This window comes from Doryrhamphus excisus, chromosome 18 (genome assembly GCF_030265055.1).
Source record: "Doryrhamphus excisus isolate RoL2022-K1 chromosome 18, RoL_Dexc_1.0, whole genome shotgun sequence".
NCBI lineage: Eukaryota > Metazoa > Chordata > Actinopteri > Syngnathiformes > Syngnathidae > Doryrhamphus > Doryrhamphus excisus.
In genome coordinates, this window is record NC_080483.1 from 11,404,325 (window position 1) to 11,427,053 (window position 22,729).

General features: G+C 41.0%; 1 protein-coding gene across 4 annotated transcripts in view; it reads left to right on the top strand.

The window, feature by feature from the left end:
- slc12a5a (solute carrier family 12 member 5a) overlaps positions 1–22,729 on the top strand; it is a 134,958-nt gene that overhangs the window by 68,776 nt on the left and 43,453 nt on the right. The gene's annotated exons all lie outside the window — the stretch shown is intronic.

The window sequence follows — 22,729 nt, forward strand, 5'->3', positions numbered from 1 at the left end:
CTCGGCCAACTCTGTGTGGAGCTTGTAAGTTCTCCCCGTGCATACGTAGGTTTTCTCCGGTACTATGGTTTCCTCCCACATTCCAAAAACATGCTAGGTTAATTGGCGACTCCAAATTGTCCATAGGTATGAATGTGAGTGTGAATGGTTGTTTGTCTATGTGTGCCCTGTGATTGGCTGGCGACCAGTCCAGGTTGTACTGATTAGGGTTTATAAACGATGCAAGAGAATCGAAACAAAGTGATAAGAACCGGGAAAAACTGTTGGAAATCTTGATAAGGATCTGGAAAGACCGATTAGGAGTATAAGGAGTATCAGAAATGAGTGAGCATCATGAAATCTTCTCATGATGGTCAGAATGGGTGACGAGGAACACGGAAAGAATGGTAGGCATCACTGAAAAGATCAGAAAAAACAATCCGGGGGTAAAAAAAAACTCTCAAAGTCTTGATGAAGATGTGATATAAATTAGGAGTTAGGAGGACATTGAATGACTGATGAGGATCAGAAAGGAGACGTGATGATCTGTGAAGAGCTTTGACCATCTAGACAGGTTTTTTGTTTTTAGACAAAAGTGATGAAAACCAGGACGTTGGAAAAAAAAGTGGCAAAAATTGTGAAATAGATGTCAGAGGAACGTGATGAGGATCGAAGACAAGGATCAAGAAAGACCTTTAATAATAGGATTGGGAAATAGTAATACGAGTGATACGATAGTGATGATAATCACAAAAACAACCATGAGACACTGAACACATCAGATTAGGATGAAGCTTCTGTACATCCTCGTCACATCCTCAATTTTTACAGTTTTGGGAACAGAGCTGGAGGGAAAAAAAGGATTATGAGGTGGGTGTTTAAGGTGTATGGAGATAATGACATTTTAGGACCCCCTGCTGTCACCAATCCCCTACGGCCCTTCTTTACATAACATGGAACTTTCAGCTTCATGATGTACTTCTTCCCATTCTGCAAATGGAAGCAGAGATGACACGTCGCTTGCATTTTTTTTTAATCAGAAGGATGCTTGTTGACAAAGGTATGTGAAAGATTCATTTAAGGACAATGGACGCCGAGATGCCAGGAGAAATGAAGTCTGGTCTTCCGCGACATCGCTTATTGCTTCAGTCAAAGGCACCAAAAAGTAGGACAGGAGCCCAAAATAGCACAGTCAAGTCAGTGTAGCGTGTTTAAAAGTTTTCACTTCCTTTTTTTTTTTTTTTTACATTTATCTGTCATTCTGCTAGAAAAAAAATCACTTTTTTAGTAGTTACGTCAATAGGAGCAGCATAGCGGTACACCGTATTCGTAGTTAGGTACATACTTCGGTTTTAAGGTCAGTAAGGAAACAAAATGCAAAACATAAAATGCACGGCGGTTGAGTGGTTAGCGCGCAGACCTCACAGCTAGGAAACCCGAGTTCAATCCCACCCTCGGCCATCTCTGTGTGGAGTTTGCATGTTCTCCCCGTGCATGCGTGGGTTTTCTCCGGGTACTCCGGTTTCCTCCCACATTCCAAAAACATGCTAGGTTAATTAGCGACTCAAATTATACATAGGTATGAATGTGAGTGTGAATGGTTGTTTGTCTATATGTGCCCTGTGATTGGCTGGCGACCAGTCCAGGGTGTACACCACCTCTTGCTCAAAGACAGCTGGGATAGGCTCCAGCACCCCCACAACCCAATCCAAAAACTATACTCGGTTGCACGACGGTCGAGTGGTTAGCGCTAGGTTAATTGGCGCCTCCAAATTGTCTATATTTGCCTTGTGATTGGCTGGCGACCAGTCCAGGGTGTACCCCACCTCTCGTCTGAAGACAGCTGGGATAGGCTCCAGCACCCCCGCGACCCTTGTGAAGATAAGCGGTACAAAATGAATGAGTGAATGAAAATTGGTCATAAATGCACAATATAAAGGGTGTAAAAATGTTTACATAATGTGAAATATGAATATCTAAGTAGGCAGACAAAATTAAATGGGCTTCATTTTGAGGTAAAATTTTGTCCATATCACGTTAAAATTTGAACATTGAACATTGGAACAAGAATTGGCTATGTGATGTCAAATGTTTTGTGACACTGTATAATATATAAACAATATTTCTTTATAGTGCAACAATACCCAACAGGTGCAACAGTAACAGTTTGCTCGCCACGTGTACACTACCAGTATAGCTACTGTTCATCATCCCGTGCAACACAACTCTGTTGAATCACATCTACTTTTTTCCTGCATCCATTCTTTTTTATTTCTTCTAGCAGTGTGACTCACCTAAACAGAGACAGAGAGGAAATAAACTTGTGCTGTCATTCTGAGGCACTGACTGATGATACAACAAACTCCATCTAATGTTACGACACAACCATATGCTCTGCAGGGTACACACACACACACACACATACACACACACAAACACACTTTTTGTTGAGTGCAATAGAAATGCATCCGTCTGTAGCTAGCTGTTGCTGGGCATTCTCGGGTGATACATCACAATGCTCCCTCAAATGCAAACACCTGCAAAGTAGACATATTTCATGAATCACCTTAGGACGGGGAATTGAGCGTGTGTTTCTCATGCGTCTTCTCTCATTCTCCTTCATAAAGTCACCTCTATTTACCTGCCATATATTGCTGCCTCCGAAAAACACACCACTGGCGCAATACAGCATCTAAGCAAGTTGCAGGTATACCTAATGTTGTGTCCTATTACTCTCCAAGGAGAGATGCATGCAGCAGGGTATCCAGGGGTGTCCAAAGTGCTGCCTGGGGGCCATTTGAAGCCTGTGGATGGTTATTGGGTCCCCATTCCGAAAGTATAACATAAAACATACTAAAATAAAATAAATAAAATAAAATAAAATAAAATAAAATAAAATAAAATAAAATAAAATAAAATAAAATAAAATAAAATAAAATAAAATAAAATAAAATAAAATAAAATAAAATAAAATAAAATACTTTAAATTATTATTATTTATTCTAAATTATTTGTACAACGTTTATGCTGTACATTGTTCATATTTGATGTCATCTATTTATTCTCCACATTATTATTTATTATTTATTATTATACGGGAGCCACGCAACGACATTTCGTTGGCAATTTCACTGCTGTGTTATTGTGCAATGACAATAAAGAAAGTCTATCTATCTAAAAATCTAAAAATCTCTGCAATAAAAAGTATAAAGTCCAAACATTAGAGAAAATATGTGTGATCTAACTTGAAGTATAATATGACGAAAAATAACATTTTAATAGCATAACGAGCTGTGAAAAACAAGCAAAGCAATGACTAAGTTGTAATTTTTGGAAAATTAGGTTGTGGGAAAAGTTATAATGTAATGAGAATAAAGTAAATATACATATATACTATATGTATATATATATATAATATTTTTGTTGAACTACACTCTATATAACTTTTTAGCATATGTTGGTTTACACAATACGCAAGTTGCTCTTGCATCCTTTGCTTTTTCAGTACGTTGCCCTCCTTGGAAAAAGTTTGGACACCCCTGTTCTAATGCGTTTAATTTTACTATGGTTACACAAGACGAACACACACACTCTGATGGGAGGTTACATAACACACACACACATAAAAAAGATGGGGGGGGGGGGGGGCAGAAACGTATCTGTGCTCTGGCGTCAGCCCGCGGTAAGTGGAAGCGCCTCAGAGCAGAACAGATTCAGCGCGACGCTTTGAGGTTCAGCTGTGCTCGTGTTGGCCTTTAAACTGTGCACGCGTGCGGCCTCGTGGCCCACGGTAATTCCCCCCACCCCCCCTCTCTCCGCTATTCCATCTTCTTCAAAGGCGAAAGGCGGGAGGGAATGGTGAGGAGCATCACACATGTACATCCATATCAAAGAGTGCTTGTCCTCTGCATCCAGGTCGAATGTCACACATTAAAGAGCTGCAGCAGTGTTGCGTGTCCGTTCCTAAATACATATACTTATACATAGATACTTATACAGTGGTTATGCTGCATATGCATGTGTGGAAGCACTGCACCAGTGTTTACCTCCCACAAAGAATTTCTGCACATACCTTTTTGTGAAATACACTCGGTTCCCAAACTTTTTATAGCTAAGTTTAGAAAAAAAAATTCATAGGTTCAAAAGACATGACAATTATACTCAGTTGCACGGCGGTCGAGTGGTTAGCGCTGTTAATTGGCGTCTCCAAATTGTCCATAGGTATGAATGTGAGTGTGAATGGTTGTTTGTCTATATGTGCCCTGTGATTGGCTGGCGACCAGTCCATAGTGTACCCCACCTCTCACGCGAAGACAGCTGGGATAGGCTCCAGCACCCCCCGCAAGTCTCGTGAGGATAAGCGGTAGAAAATGAATGAATGAATCTACATATACCTTTTTGTGAAATATAGTTGGTTCCCAAACTTTTTAGAGCTAAGTTTAGAAAAAAAAATTCACAGGTTCAAAAGACATGACAACTATACTCAGCTGCACGGTGGTCTAGTGGTTAGCGCTAGGTTAATTGGCGTCTCCAAATTGTCCATAAGTATGAATGTGAGTATGAATGGTTGTTTGTCTATACATATGTGCCCTGTGATTGGCTGGCGGCCAGTCCATGGTGTACCCCACCTCTCATGCGAAGACAGCTGGGATAGGCTCCAGCACCCCCTGCAACCCTCATTAGGATAAGCAGTAGAAAATGAATGAATGAATGAACAACTATACTCACCACTGCTTCACATCCATCAATGGCATTTATGTAACACAGCTAACCAGACAAAATGGTTAGCGGGCTGCTTGACCTGGAAATCACCGCTCGTTCCAGTCAAGCCACACTTTCAAGAGCCGCTGACAGATGTGTGCTCAAGATCAGCTCAAGTGTACTCGCTCGGGCTGTGGAGTGCACACAGCAACCGTCACCGCATCTGCCTCGCCCGCTGTCAACCCGGCGTCTCATCAGTGGGGCTGCACTACAGAGAGGCTAACTGACTTAGCAGATGCTTATGAAACACATTGGTTTGCGGGGGAAGGGGGGGAGGTGATGATGGGACAACATGAAGCAAGGAAAGGAATTATGTGTGGGGAAAATAAACAGGGGTCAGGACATGAAGGATTTTTTTTTTCTCAAAGAAGAGGATCGGGGAGGAAGATTAGACGCGGAAAACATATTGGCGAGATGATGTTTGTCTTGTGGATGAGTTGAGGTTAAGCCGAGAGGCAGAACATGGCGTACCGTACATCAGTCACGAATGACTCAGCTATGCAGGATGTTCACCTGACTGATAAACTATTAGTCACGATGTTACTATTTATTAATCTAATATTACTTTCTACGGGTTGGCTTGTCTTGATGTTTGAATAAGCTTGTGCATATATTCTCACAAATTGTTCAATTAAAGCCTTTGTTTTAGTTTGCCTGCTAGGTTGAATTTTCAATGAGTTGCGTAAATGTTCTGTCAGTACATAATGAAAAAAACGGCTACAAACTGAAGCTACTTTTACAAATACTTTTTATTTCCCAGCATCAAGACACCCCTCCCCACACCCTAAGGTAAGGTCATCTTATCAGATATCATTTCCAATTGAGGACTATTGACAATTGAATATCAATTACATACCTCAAATGCTCTATTCAATTAACCATATAGTCTCCTGTACGGATATATGGAAAAATACGGAATATACGGAAATACTTAAAATAGATTTTCAGTTATTTGTGTAAAATGCTGGCACAACTGCTGTGGCTGTAGACAACCTCCCAATGTAGTACGTTAATTAACTCCACAAATTTTATATATAATGTTACGGTTTCCTTTCCACTTTCTCATGCACTCCAAATCATTATTTACTTTAAATAATGAACTTGTTATATTCATTCATTCATTTGTTTAATTCATTTTCTACCGCTTATCGCAGGGGTTGCTGGAGCCTATCCCAGCTGTCTTCGGGCGAGAGGCGGGGTACACCCTGGACTGGTGGCCAGCCAATCACAGGGCACATATAGACAAACAACCATTCACACTCACATTAATACCTATGGACAATTTGGAGTCACCAATTAACCTAGCATGTTTTTGGAATGTGGGAGGAAACCGGAGTACCCGGAGAAAACCCACGCATGCACGAGGAGAACACGCAAACTCCACACAGAGATAGCCGAGGTGGAATCGAACTCGGGTCTCCAAGCTGTGAGCCCTGCGCGCTAACCACTCGACCGCCGTAACTTGTAATATATGTAATTATATATATCAAAGATTTAGCATTTCTGAAATAACAGCCTCTGCAATTATTGCCTTCTCATTTACAGCAGAGTAAATGGTTCTTCCCCCCATGAATTGACTTATGTCGGACAGCGTGTCTGACTTCATGTTTAATTCATCTGTGTTTGCCGGCTGTCACTTGGAAAGGCTCAGAAGTAGCCGGGTGTTGTCGGTCAACATCTACCTTTTAAATACACACGCATGCTTACTCAAGGACAAACATACACACACACACACTGGAATCAAATGTGTTGTAGTTCAACACTCATTATTCAAAACGCGGACTCGTGCACACATAGTTTCACGCTCAGTATTCATGAGGCATGCAGCATTGGAACGTGGAAAGCCGGCTTTATCACATGCTTCTGTCTCATTATGGATGAGAAAGAATGCGCTGATGACTGACATCCAAAATAAGATGACGCCACCCAAGGTTACTAAACCTGACATCAGAGTTGAGTCATTCCACTTTCTCTCCTTGAAGCTTATCTACAGAGCATGCTGGGATACCTGACATTTGGCTAAAATACTATCTTCCCTCGCATGCGTCTTCCATTAATAGCACTGTTCTTTTTTTCCACTGGAGCTTAAAGCTTCATAAATCTAACATGCAGTGTAGTGTGTAGACGATTCCAGGCTGGTGGCTTGTAGCAGGGATAAGCGAGTACTCCGCTGTCTGGATCAGTATCTATTCAAACAACTCAATGATCTGTATCCGAATCTGTGCTCGGAATGGGAAAAAAGGTTTCCTCAGTGGCATAGTTCACCAGAAATGGGCGGGGCTTAAATCTATATATCATTGTAAGTCTGAAATTAACACGGATTGATGAGAAATTGCTATATTTATTGTTTACTAACGAGCTATATGTGTACTGTGTATGTGTGTCAGTGATCTGTCAGAGTTTTGAGTATCAACTCTTTTACAACTTTTAGTTTTTTAGTTACTTTTTCTACAATGTGCCGTTCACAGGCCCATAAAAAAAAATCCAGTCCCCAAATGGCCCACGGGCCACACTTTGGACATCCCTGGTTAGCAAGGCACACTAGGGATATTCCTCACAACTACAGAACAGTATACGTCCAAACACTTCCTTTACGGATATCAATAATTGACAGCTGTACTTGTTTCATATTTGTAAAAATGTATTATCTTTAACAGATACTCGTTTATAACGAGTATACGACTCATTCCTAGTTTAAAGGTTGACGGATATCCACTCAAAATTTCAGACTGCCTGGTTGTAGGTTGAAGCCTACGGGCTGGAAATTTGAGACTGCTGGTTAGAAGGTTGATGGCTAGAGGCTGAAGCCTTGAGGCTTTCCGTTGGAGGCTCCAGGGTATTGACGGCTAGAGACTAAGAGGTTTGAAGCTGAAGGCTTGAGGGTGAAGGTTGGAAGCTGTCAGCTACAGGTTGGAAGTTGAGACTTGGAGGCTGCTGGTTTACGGTTATAGGATTAAGTCTTGAGACTGTAGGCTGACAATTGAGACAATGGAGCATGAAGGTTAGAGTAAAAAATATTGAGGGTAGACTTTGGAAGCCATTGGTTTTAGTTTGGAGTTTGAGCCTTCTTGGGCTTGAAGACTAGAGGTGGAAGCCTTAGAGTTCGAAGACTCTCAACTGAAGCACTTTTACTGTAGGGGGGTGCAATCTAAAAACTGAGACGAGAGACTGAAGACAGAATGTTGGAGACTGCAGACTGTTGGAAAATGACCTGAGGTTTGGGCGTGAAATTTGCAAAGTGCATGCCAGAGGCAGGAGGTTGAAAGATGAAGGTTTGAGTCTGCTGGATGCAGTTTGAAGGTTTATTGTTGAAGGTTGCAGGATGAAGATTCATAGATAAAACCATAGGTTTGACAGGATGTTGACAACTGAAAAGTGGAAGGTCCCAGGCTGTTGGTTGAAGGTCGAAGGCTGTGGACTGAAGATTGAAAGTGATAACCTCCAAACAGGAGTTTGGAGGTTGAAATTCTGAGCCTTCTGGCCGAGGCCTGAATTCTAAGTGGGAACGCTGGATCAGAGCAGAGGAACTCAGAGATTGAAAGCTGAAGGTCCCAATCTCAAGGCTATAAGGGGTTGACGTTTGTAGCCTGAAGGCTTGAAAGCGTTTTACCAGAGCTGCTCTCATTGGTAGGTAAACATGGCTTTTTAGTTGTACTATTTTTTTTTTTTAAATTGCATTTTTCTTTGGTAAAATGACACAGAGATGTGTTCTTTTTTCCAGTTTCCGTAGTGCTGGTAGTTGTTCTCTTCTGCGGCCACTAATGATGCGACTTTGCATCTCTTGCTTTGTGCTTCATTTATCACAACCTGCTGTGTTTTAATCGTTACACATGATTTGTTAGCCCTGCCATCTGCTTATTAAAATGTTGACAAGAAACCATTCATTTTGTCAGAGTGACAGCCACTGTAGATAATCCAAATAGTGCATAGAGTCCTCTTGCCTCCCCATTGAGGCATGTGACTAATGATGGATAGCAAGAGGAAAAAATGTCTGGTGTATGGATGATGTTCATGGCATGTTGTCATTGAAGGGGACCTATTATGCTTTTTCCACTTTTCTAACCTATAAGTGTTGTTGGAATGTTGTATTATCGTGTAAAACTATGCCAATTTTTCAATTTGTGCATTGTCTGGAGTTGCTAACAGCCTTTTCCACCATAACTGGTGGGTCTTTCCACGTTTTTTTAAACATGGGTAATAATTGTAATTGTAATGGCCACATCTCCACTACCAATACTGTGCCAAGATTGTCTGCACTCACTAAAAGCGGACCTACGTTACCAATCTTTGAGTTCATAAGTCAGGGGTCTACAACCAGTAGATCGTGAGCTACCAGTAGCTCTTAACCACTTTTCAAGTACCTCTCCAAAGAGTTTATTCATTTATTATCAACTCCTATACAGACAAAATTAGAAAGTGGGGTTTGGCAGTTGTCTGGAAGTCCTCGTGAGCGCTTGGAATCGTCAACAATCACAGCAGAGTTGGCATGTCCGAATGGTGGGCTGTGGGTGGAATAAGCACACCCCGTTTTGGAAAACCTAAGGAAATGCAGCTGGAATAGGTACAGATTTTGGAAGATCTAGAAAGCTTTTTGTGCGGGTTATTGTTTGTAGCTACTCTGTAGGAGTCCACAACTCAATACAAAGTGCCGAAAGTGTTGATCTAACCTCACAAAACACTTGTTTTTTTTCTACTGACATATCCCAGCACGCTGTCAAAATGTCCATTCTTCATGTATGCTCACATTTACTTCCACGATGGACCGCTGCGGCCATCTTGCTTACGTATATGCTTCTCAGCGGCGGAAGATGCTAGCGTCTTCATCACACACAGTAAACATATCAATGTCAAAAGATCTTTATTTATTTATTTAAGATGTTTAATGCTTTGCAGCGTTGTCGCTAACGTGGAATAGTGTTTAGAAGACTTAAATCTAAACAAGACTTACTCTGTTTTGTGCTAACTTTGACGAAGTGGTCGTTCTTCGTTATTTGGATGTTTTCCCGTTTACCAGCAGAATAGCAAAGTTGACGATATACCGCTGAGAAGTGTTTGCTTTAGCTAAGAAGTGTTACCCCGATGATGTTACATCTGGAAACGAAGCTGGGCTGCAAGAAATATTTTGTCATGGCTGCATTGGCGCCATGAACTACAAATTTGCAAATTTACTGTTCATTTTCAACAAATCAAACAATGCCTAATTTTGAATATATATAAGCAGAAGTGATTAATCACGTCTGGGACCCTTGGAAAGTTAATTTATCCCTTTTATCCATCATTTATATGCATTTAGATTTGTTGTATATATGTAAAATGATGTTGTAAAACAATAATCAACCACTGATTAAACAGTATCTTGCTATAAGTAACAGGTGTAGTTGTTGGTACACCTGGCAACATAGATGAACCTCAGAGCGTGCCGGTAAAAAGTATGACTGTGTTGCCTGCCTCCCAACAGACTGAATGTAAACTGCTGCATATTTCAACACACCATCCGCTGGCCCCATTTGTCTGCATGCACAGCAGCGTCCCGAGGGGGAGTTCCTCGATTCCGAATGATGGCTAGTTCCGGACCCCTTGCCTCCCATGCGGCTATGGCCGACACAAGGTCACTTTGTGAGAACTTGCCGGAAAAGTTTTGTGACCTTATGTGGGATTTTATTGGAATTCATAATTGCAACATAGATAACATTCATAACCTTATTATGTTACCTTAACTACCTACCAAACTGTGCTGCCTTAACTTATTGATAAAACTAATACAACCACATTTTCCCAGCTTGTGCTTTAAAAAAACAAATGAAAAATACTAATTATTACACTAGTTGAATTTTTCATTTTTATGTAAAACATTAACATGGTAATTTTGGCTATTTTGGTAGTTAAATTATTCTGTGATGATTTTTATTATGATTATGATAAACTGTTTTACTAAACTGGTCTAATACATTTGTTAAGCACTATAAAAGCACGGCTGCACGGCGGTCAAGTGGTTAGCGCGCAGACCTCACAGCTAGGAGACCCGAGTTCAATCCCACACTCGGCCATCATTGTGTGGAGTTTGCATGTTCTCCCCGTGCATGTTTTTTCTTTGGGTACTCCGGTTTCCTCCCACATTCCAAAAACATGCTAGGTTAATTGGCGACTCCAAATTGTCCATAGGTATGAATGTGAGTGTGAATGGTTGTTTGACTATATGTGCCCTGTGATTGGCTGGCGACCAGTCCAGGGTGTACCCCGCCTCTCGCCTGAAGACAGCTGGGATAGGCTCCAGCACCCCCTGTGAGGAACCCCTCATGAGGAAAAGTGGTAGAAAATGAATGAATGAATGAACTATATAAGCACTATTATTACATGTGAAGCCTATTAGGCCTCTAATACAGTAGATGTTGATATATAACTATTTGACAATATTTTACATTTAGAAGTATAATTCTTAAAAAAAACATGGTTTTACTTCATAATTCCACGTTTAGTGTTCAACCTTGTTTATTTGTTATACTGTGTGTGGGATCAAATTGAGATGACTGATGGGAGACTAAAGAGCAGCCAAGGACAGATATCAGTCACTGTAACTGACTTTGTGTGTGTGTGTCTAGGTATTAATGTTAAGGGAGAGACTGTGAGAAGGGCAATGCAGCGTCAGTCATCATTGTCACTAAACGCCGCAGTCTTTGGCGCCTTTCCATCCACAGACCCACACACACACACACACACACACACACACACAAACAGGATGAGCTGGTGCATAATTCATACGCGTGATCAAAGGCACACAAAAGGCATTGTCTTTCAGAGGGTGGTCCTGCCATGCAGGTCACATTCCAGCACATCACAAAGAGCGTCCCGTAAAAAGATAAATATGGTGAGGTGGCACCGCCTTTTTGGCCCAAATATTTGTGGACATCCTCTTTGGTGTCATAGCTGAATTAGTTAATGTAATGCGGATGATGAGCATCCAAGCTACATCAGTGTAGCAGTCTATACGTGCCCTGTGATTGGCTGGCGACCAGTCCAGGGTGTACCCCGCCTCTCACCCGAAGACAGCTGGGATAGGCTCCAGCATGCCCGCAACCCAAGTGAGGATAAGCAGTATAGAAGATGGATGATTACGTGTTTCCCTGTCTTAAATTTTGACACCTCACCAGACATGATGCATTCCTTGGCGCCGTCATGGTGGACGCCATGGAGGGGAAAAAAAAATAAAGGTGAGCACTTGAAGCTTTCAAGGCCATCTAACTCCTAAACAGTTCTTTCATTATTTATTTATTCATTTGCCCGCGGCGGAAAATATGTGCTAAGATCTGCCCGGCTTCCAGAGGATGATTCCCCCTCCAAGCATTGTGGTGGGTCTCTGCACACAGCATCCACACACACACACACACACACACACACACAGGCTGAGATTCACACACACAATCTGCACCCTATCAGTAAATGAATGGGACTTTAGTGGATCGTCCAGGTAATGCACCTGTACGGAGGCGACTGATAACTCCCAGGATGCTGCTGTCTTATCTGTCTCAGCCAGACCGAAGAAGAAGGAGCCTGTGTGTGTGTGTGTGTTTGTGTATGTGTGTGTTTAAATAGCTGTCTGGCGGTTCATCCGCCATTTGTGTCCGTGTGTGACCCCTTTGCTAGGATTTTGTACAAAAAGGTATGCATCATAATAATAAATGAATAATAATTTAAAAAGGTATGATAGAAATAGATATAGAAGATATAGACGATTTAGATTGGTGCAGCATTTGGGGCCGAACACTTGATAAGGGTGTGGTGAGTTTGAGGCTCCAGATGTGATCAGCTAAAGAACCGGTCCCAACCCGTTGTACTTGCAAGTGTATGTATCACTTTTAGTGCAGGAGGCACTTTTGTTGTGTTCATCCGGCTGATGTTTGACATGTGACGACTGAGCGTTTGCAGCACGTTTGAAACAGGCGTTGTACACACTGATAATCACATTGATATTGTATCTCCTCTCCGAGCGTGCGTGGGTTTTCTCCGGGTACTCCGGTTTCCTCCCACATTCCAAAAACATGCTAGGTTAATTGGCGACTCCAAATTGTCCATAGGTATGAATGTGAGTGTGAATGGTTGTTTGTCTATATGTACCCTGTGATTGGCCAGTGACCAGTCCAGGGTGTACTCCGCCTCTCACATGAAGACAGCTGGGATAGGTTCCAGCAATCCCATGACCCTTGTGACTATAAGCAGTAGAAAATGAATAGTTGGAATATTTCTGGCAAAAAACAGCTTTATTTTTTATGTGAATAAGGTCTAAATATTGATACATAAAAGTCATATTCTAATAATGTTTTAAAATTATGAGCAGCTATTGTTATGGGAGGTGTTGTGAGCTAGTTAAAATAAAATTTGGCAAAATTATAAGATTCTAGGAAAGTCAAAATATGATTTAAATAAATCATAATATTATGAAAAGAACATTTACAAATCTTATTTAAGAGGAACAAACACAGCAAAAATGAGACAAAATAGCCTAAAGACTAAAATACCAATATTACGCTTTTTCACCAATATCACATAGCTGCGGTGCACTTTTTTTTTTTAAATAGGTCTAATCTATTTTTACCTACATTCTTAAATGTTTAAAGGTGTACAAATAATTAGAAGTTACAAAGAAACTATGAAAAATCAAGCTTATGGAAATACAAAATTCACTTTCTGGAATAACTTCCCACATCCTTATCATGACCTTCGTCCATGTCCTGTCCTGGCAAACCAGCCACATTCCCACAGATTAGTTTTTAGTCTTAACTCTCCTCAACTCCTCCACATGAGCTCGCCTCGTCAAGCAGCGCATGGTAGAATATTTTCATTCAGGTTATTTTTGGCCATGTTACATAATAATAAGTCTCTCTTTTATGTCTCCATCTCATGAGGCGGTGTCATGCTGTGCTGTTGGCAGGCCAGCACTACAGGGCTTACGGTGCCGTACATATCGCACTTATATACAATTATACGTCTTCTAGCCAGAGGAAGCGCCGCTTGCATGTGAGGCAGAGCAAAGCTTGATGACCATCTGGGGTGGTGTTCCCAGTGGAGAACATGACCTCAAAGCCTGATGGTGGTGGAGCTGCAGCCTGCTCCACTTAAAACAGGTTTTAACATCATCTTAAATAATGCATAAGTAAGCTTGTCTACGGTATTTTGTGTGGAGACGTGTATTTAATTTGCACTTTTTTTTCAGGTGACATTGCCTGCATGGCTAAAGTGAATAAGTGACTTTGTAATCATTCTCTGTATGACCGCACATAACCTTCACTGTGTTTAAGCCATTTTATTCCATCCATCCATCCATTTTCTGTACCGCTGATCCTCACGAGGGTCGCGGGCAAACAACCATTCACACTCACATTCATACCTATGGACAATTTGGAGTCGCCAATTAACCTAGCATGTTTTTGGAATGTGGGAGGAAACCGGAGTACCCGGAGAAAACCCACGCATGCACGGGGAGAACATGCAAACTCCACACAGAGATGCCCAAATGGGGAATGGTAATGGTTTTATTTCATTTGAACATGCATCAGATTACAATTGAATGCATCACATAATCAGTTCACAGTTCCACATGTCCAAAAGGAGTAGGAAGAAGCAAAGCATATTAAATCCTACCCCTCCATCTGGTACTTTTACAATCAGTAACTGTTACGTTTGTTCACTTCCTGCTTTCCTAATATAGTTTTTTTTATTTTAAATTTTTTAATTTATTTATGTATTTTATTTTTTATTAATCAAAACGAGCCACTTAGTTGTGTAGCCTGGCGCTAACCACTCATCTACCGTTTGACTCTTTTTTTTGTCGTAGTTTCTTTAAAACCGCAGAGCACTCATACGTACATCAATTGTAGGATGGAGTTGGAGGTCATTCAAGATCGTGTATTTCTATTTTAAATGTTGCATTTACTTCATATTTTTGAGTTTATATAGAATACACACACTAGCGCCTCCTCTGGCTTTTCTCCCTCGTTTCCTGACTTCATAAAAAGAAGAAGATGGCCGGTGCCGCGACACCTTTGCTCCTCCACCAATTACATTTAGCACTGTGTAATCCCAGCCAAGCTCACCTCTCGCTTCCCACTCAATCCTTTTTCCCCTCCTGTGGCACTATCAGCCCTCCTCCACTTCTTCTTTTTTCATCCCGGAAAAGCCTCAGTCAGCTCCACGGCTCGTCAATTACAGCAGCGGCCAGCCGGCGTTGCGAGAGCCGCCAGGCCCCGCGATCCTTTCAAGCGGCTGACCGTGTGTTCAAACCCCCCCTCCTGACGGAAGGCCTTACAGCAGAACCTGAGGGAGTCGATAGTCGAGTTCTGTCAGGGCCTTGCCAAATTTATGCGTCGAGCCGTTTACTGCAGCCATGCTTGACAGTTCTCTTGTGGTGTTAGAATCCTTGACTTCAGAGGGATGTCAAGTTCATGCACGGACAACTGAAATGCTAATGTGTCAGCAACTAAACTGCATTAAGGGTGAAAATGAAGACGAAAAGTGTTCCGGTTCTGTACAGCCTATAGCCTATAGTAGTATGCCTGACCCTTATTACCTGCTTAAATGTGAGGACTGTGTAGATGCTGGAGGTTCAACCTGGAAAGGAGTATCTATTTGTCATTATACACAGTCCTATCTCATGCCCTCTTAAACACGGGCCTGCCATTAAACCTAAATTAATCTCAACTCACATAGCTAGCGTAGAGAAACTGGACCAAAGCCATCCATCCATCCATTCATCATCATCATCATGAGACCAGAGTGGAAGCTCGGCCAACATGCTAAAAGCTGCAATACACTTTCTCGGTCATGCCTCGCGAGCCTGAACTGTTTGTAAGCGAAAGGGGCAATATATCAAAATGGCAGCCGGCGAGGCGAGGCAAGGCAAGGTGGCATTAAATTTCTTACTGCTTACTTACTTACTTACTTACTAAAATAATCTGAGATTTTGAGAATAAAGTTGTAAATTTATGCGTATAAAGTTATACATTTTTTAGAAAAAAAAATTGAAACCGAAGACATAGGTCACAATGCTGTCTCAGATGCAATATTAAAACAATCTGTGATTTTGAGAATAAAGTTGTAAATTTATGCATATAATGTTAGACATTTTTGAGAATTTTTTTTTTTAAATTTATGACAAAGTCGTACATTTCTGAGAAAATAAGTCGTAATATTACCTTTGCAGGAGAAAAGAAAAAAAAGAAAGACATTTTTTTTTACTGCTTACTTACTTACTTCTAAAAAAATAATCTGAGATTTTGAGAATAAAGTTGTAAATTTCTGCTTATAAAGTTATACATTTTTTAGAAAAAAAAGTTTTAAAATTTATGAGAATGAAGTCGTACATTTATGAGAAAATAAGTGCTAATACTACCCTTGCCCGAAGACATAGGTCACAATGCTGTCTCAGATGGAATATTAAAATAATCTGGGATTTTGAGAATAAAGTTGTAAATTTATGCGTATAATGTTTGATGTTTAATGTTTAATGGCATTTTTGAGAAAAAAAGTTTTGAAATTTATGACAATAAATTCGTACATTTATGAGAAAATAAGTCGTAATATTACCTTTGCAGGAGAAAAGAAAAAAAAAGAAAAAAAAGAAAGAAAAATAAATTCTTACTGCGTGTAAGAGGCAGTTCCATACAGTAACTTTGACATCAATGTAACTTTAAAAATGCATCCGGTCTGAAAATCATAAGAGGGGAGAGTGAAAGAACACACTAAAGATGCTCTTAAACAAGGATGCTGTGTCTCTGATGTGCTGCTGCTATAACAGCTGATGGTGGTGAGAAAGTGAAATAATTTCTATTTATGACTGCGTGTGTGTGTGTGTGTGTGTGAGTGTGTGGGCAGATGTGGGCATGTTAGCCTATACTGTTGCTATTCTTCTCTTCCTGACATTATATTGTTAGCTCATGTCAATCATTTGTACAAGGCATGCAGGATTTGATGAAAGCTAAACTCCGCCCCCCCCACCCCCATACTACCATAACGTGTTAGATGGAAATAGACTCCATAGAGCAGCCGCTGGCTGAGGATGCATCAATCAATAGTCATAACCTTGCAAACATGCATTCGGCAAATCTATTTTTAAGGCACCGTTGTTTTGTCGAAAACATTATGCAGCTAAAATTACGGCATAATAATAATAATAATAATAATAATAATAATAATAATAATAATAATAATAATAATAATAATAATAATAATAATAATAATAATAATAATAATAATAACCACTAATAATAATAACCAATAATAACCACACAATAACCACACAAGTGTAACAAGACGTTAACCACTCTGCTGTATCTATGACAACAAAGCCAAAGAAAAAGCAAGACTCACAATTTCCATGTCAAAAAAATGATGCCGCTAAAATCACGGCATAATAATAATAATAACCACTAATAATAATAACCAATAATAACCAGACAATAACCACACAAGTGTAACAAGACGTTAACCACTCTGCTGTATCTATGACAACAAAGCCAAAGAAAAAGCAAGACACAATTTCGATGTCGAAAAAATTATGCCGCTAAGATCACGGCATAATAATAATAATAACCACTAATAATAATAACCAATAATAACCACACAATAACCACACAAGTGTAACAAGACGTTAACCACTCTGCTGTATCTATGACAACAAAGCCAAAGAAAAAGCAAGACTCGCAATTTCCATGTCGAAAAAATGATGCCGCAAAAATCATGGCATAATAATAATAATAATAAGCACTAATAATAATAACCAATAATAACCACACAATAACCACACAAGTGTAACAAGACGTTAACCACTCTGCTGTATCTACGACAACAAAGCCAAAGAAAAAGCAAAACTCACAATTTCCATAACCTCTTCCCACTGTTATTTGCTGACTCATTCCATGGCGGCTTTCCACATAACATTTGCCATCATGTGATCTGCCGCTACGATTAACATTGCCGGAAAAAAAAGTTATTCCCTGCGTCATCACAAAACCGGCACATGGATCAGTCTGGGTACATGTTAATATATTTTCAATCCCGATTTGACTGGAATTTAGATTAAAGTGACCTTAATCCTTCACCCTGTTCCACCGGCAGCAAGCGTGAGCCTGAAGAGACCTCCAGTAGAGCCACCACTGACAGGCGGCAGTTCAAGCATTTAGATGAACGGAATTAGCAACTCAACTGAGCTGCTGAAGCCAAAGACGACCAAAAGACTAAGGGCGGCGAATATGGCCTGAAAAGCTCTTTGGAATTTTCCATTCTTTATTATCTATTTTTATTTGTCAATCTATCTACTCTGTATTCCATACTCCGTACAATATCTAAGTAAGATATTTCTATGCCCTTCATTGTGCCCTTCACTGTGAGCAGAATATTCCTCTCAGTTCAGGAAGTCATTTTTCATGTGGATCGACATTGCATCATCCTGAATATATAATATTTGTCCCCTTCAATGAAGCTCAATAAACTTGCCACAATAGCGAAACAACTTTTAGTTTTACAGTACTGCAAACTACAGTAATAAACATATTGTTAAAAATCTTCCCTCGCACGGCGCAGATCGATAGCACCAATTCAAATACTTCTCCTTGGTGGCTTTGTCCAAACGTGGGAGAATGTAAAATAAGCTATCGAGACCCACTCAGGAAAATGTGCAAACATTGCACACTCGATTTCTCAATGCGGCCATATATAAAGCCCCAAAAGGGCTGCACGGCGGACGAGTGGTTAGTTTAGAGGCCACACAGCTAAGAGACTCGAGTTCGATTCCACCATCAGCCATATCTGTGTGGAGTTTGCATGTTCTCCCCGTGCATGTGTGGGTCTTCTCCGGGTACTCCGGTTTCCTCCCACATTCCAAAAACATGCTAGGTTAATTGGCGACTCCAAATTGTCCATAGGTATGAATGTGAGTGTGAATGGTTGTTTGTCTATATGTGCCCTGTGATTGGCCAATCCAGGGTGTACACCACCCCCCACAACCCTATAGCGGTAGAAAAATGTATGAATGAATGAATAAAACACGAAATGTAGTCGTGTTGCATCTGCGGAGTGACAAACAGATAAATGGACGACACTGTCAGCACCGTTGGTGGGTGTTGTGGGAGTTGAACCTTAAATAGAGTGGATGGTGCGTCGGGGACACTGTGATCTGATTTGGCTGGTTGCCTGGTAGATCGTAAACACACTCTTCACACTGCACCACAACAATGACAATCAACAAGGGCACCTTTTTGCAAAAGTGACTTTCTGTATACGTGAGGACGAAAACAGACACAAATGACGGAAGACAGAGGAATGTCTGGAAAGAATTTGGGAATGTGGGAGGAAACCGGAGTACCCGGAGAAAACCCACACATGCACGGGGAGAACATGCAAACTCCACACAGAGATGGCCGAGGGTGCAATCGAACCCTGGTCTCCTAGTTGTGTAAATACTTGTTACGTCTAATTCACAAAGAAGCAAGTCCAGTGTGATAGAGACTGTAGAGCAGGGGTCTCAAACACGCGGCCCGCGGGCCAAATGTGGCCCGCAGGACACTAGTTTGAGGCCCCCGCCTTGATATGAAAGTTTAATGTTAGCGCGGCCCGCGCAAGTTTGATATGGATGCTGTATGGTATCATGTACCCAGAAAAAAATATTTCGTTTGATTAATGTTCATGTTAAAGGTTAAATAACTGTTAATAGTTATCCTCCCTATCCGTGTGGAAGTGGTAAGTTTTTGGCTATTTAAGTTTAAAGGAAATAACTTGGAGGCTACCGTTTAGGTCGCTAGCTCTCTAGTTTGCGAGTTAGCATGTGTCTCAAGACCCTGCAGTTGCGCAATATGTTGTAAATAAAAAGAGTATAAATGTGACTATAGTTCTACAGGGCTCTAATAATGCTTTGTTAATTTTAATATGAAAAAATAATTTGTCTACACACCAACTATATGTGGTTTCTTAATTTTTAATTATTTGCCGTTTTATTATTATTATTATATTTATTTATAACTGATTGATTGATTTTCTTTATTCTTGATCTTATTTTGTGTAGAAAAATAAAAAGTAAGATATTTGAGAACAGTGGAATGTTTTATCAGAGCTTTTCTTGTAGAAAATCGGAACCAAAGCAAAGTTTATTCATTTTTCTGTTTTTAATAAATGCGTGGGGGGGGCGGATGCGGCCCAGCCTCGCCCAGACCCTAGCTCCAGTGGCCCCCAGGTAAATTGAGTTTGAGACCCCTGCTGTAGAGTGTTTGTGTTTGGTACTCAAACCGAATAGTACCAAAAGTGTTATATTATCAGTATGCATGAAACGGTACATTACTCAATGAGATTTATCAGTGTGAACCATTAGTGACAGTACAGACGCACACCGTGCAACCTCGTCTTTGACTACTTTATGACCCCTTGATAGCTTCAATTTAAATGAAGCAAACGGCAGCATAAACTGAATATATTATGCATGTTTTTGGGGTTGAGCTTTGGGCACGGTTTTGTAAGACGATCAGAGTGAGCCTCAAAGCTCTGGATTTGGACCATCGATAGCGAGAGGCTTTGATAGCGTGAGCCGCTGTTGGACGCCTCCCATCAGATCGCAGCGGAATAAGCCGCCTGAGATAAAGGGAGGCGAGTTCTTCTTGAGCTGTGTCATGTTCCCTGAAACGGGCCGTCCATCATTTGTGAAATGATGGAGTTTAATTGTGAGGGAGTGAGGAGAAATGGACTGTGAAGAAACATGATTGTTATGGTGCCGCATACTTAACGTTCTATGTGTGTTTCTGGAAGCTCTTTGATCCGTTCTTGTTTTGTTCTTTGCTTTGATCTTTAAAGAAACATTAATTGCACGTTAAGAACAAAAGCGTAGGTCCAAGTTATGATGCATTGTAATTATTTGCATAAAAGGCTGAAAAAAACAACGCTGAACTGCCCTCATTACCGGCAATGACAACAGACCGAGCTCAACCTCAAAGACGTCCAGAAATAAGTCAAGTCAATCGAGTCTTTGAACAAGTCAGTGGGGAAGTTGTTAGACTAGTTGGAAGTTAGTTCAGATACGGTAGTGGTTCTATGTCATTTATACCAGGGGTGTTCAATGTGTGCCTCATCTTGGAGAACATCGTATAGTTGGAGCATCAACTGATCTTCTGGAGCATATTTCATGGTATTTTCCAGTCTATTTACTTTCATTCATTCATTTTCTACCGCTTTTTCCTCACGAGGTTCGCAGGGTGTGCTGGAGCCTATCCCAGCTGTCTTCGGAGGCAGGGTACACCCTGGACTGGTCGCCAGCCAATCACAGGGCACATATAGACAAACAACCATTCACACTCACATTCATACCTATGGACAATTTGGAGTCGCCAATTAACCTAGCATGTTTTTGGAATGTGGGAGAAAACCGGAGTACCAGGAGAAAGCCCACGCATACACGAGGAGAACATGCAAACTCCACACAGAGATGGCCAAGGGTGGAATTGAACCCTGGTCTCCTAGCTGTGAGGTCTGCGTGCTAACCACACGACCGCCGTGCAGCCTCTATTTACTTTTTCACTGTAAATTCATTTTGCCTTTAAACTGACAAAAGTTACTTTTATAAATTAGAATTTTTGTCCTTATTTTTCTCAAGCTGCTGTGCCTCAGCTGAAGTCTTCTGGCAACTTGCACTTTGAAAATCCTTCATTTATACAATTTTAGATATATTTATATTGTACATAACACATAAACATAAACTTCTGTCATGGCCTTCTGTCATGCGCAGGCCACACAGCAAGGGTTCGATACCCTACTTGGGCATCTCTGTGTGGAGTTTGCATGTTCTCCCCGTGCATGCGTGGGTTTTCTCCGGGTACTCCGGTTTCCTCCCACATTCCAAAAACATGCTAGGTTAATTGGCGACTCCAAATTGTCCATAGGTATGAATGTGAGTGTGAATGGTTGTTTGTCTATATGTGCCCTGTGATTGGCTGTCCACCAGTCCAGGGTGCACCCCGCCTCTTGCCTGAAAACAGCTGGGATAGGCTCCAGCATGACCGCAACCCTTGTGAGGATAAGCGGTACAGAAAATGGATAGTTAATTAGTGCATGATTGGTATACTACTAATACTATACAAACTGTAGTATTGGTAATAATCAAGATTATAATCAATAATCAAGACTCAAATTCCACTCATACCAAAAAGATATGTTCTTTTGGTTCCTCATCCCTCAGAGCTTTTTCTTTTTTTATGTTTTTGTATGCCTAACGTCATCCGAGAGCCTCATTTGCTCGTTTCTGTCGCTTGCCGTGCCCTCGCGTCACGCCACATGGCCACTGTGTAGCGGCTATAAATAAACCGGGTCTTGCGGCACTCGGGCCAACACGGAGAGCCAGAGGGAGAGCAATCTGTTGTCTCCTCGAGGAGACGTTCCCCGGGCCAGGCCGCAAACAAGATATGCTTTTTTGCACCCGACAGCCTTCATTTGCTGTCATGGCTGCTACTCAATTGTGGCCTTCCTTTCTGCCTTCTCCAGACAATGTTTTTTGATAAGGTCTTGATAAGATTTCTTGACTCCAGTCTTAAAGGGAGTTGTCAATCAATAGTCAGTCAATGAGCTGCTTAATGACCTAGATGAATTGCGTTTGCCCTGAACACAAGCCTGCATAAGGTCAGATATACTGTATATATAAGACATGTGATTGTCCTCAAAAGCTTATTTGAGGACAGGAAACTGCAGTGTGGACATTTCGGTGTCTACTGTTCAGACTCTGATTGAGGCCATATGGAATACTCTATATACCAGCCAGCATATTGTCAGCACACACTTCATTAGCCACGGTCATTTTTCTCCATAAAAGTCCGACTGTGGCCACTTTATGTCCATGGCCAACCTCGCCACCTCTTCTGGCATCACGCATGCCTTCTTTTGTAAAGCACTTCCTTTGAAAGTCCAAGGCTGCGTTCACAGTCGTGGTTTGATTCTGTGGTCCGGACACAAAAAAAAAAAATAAAGA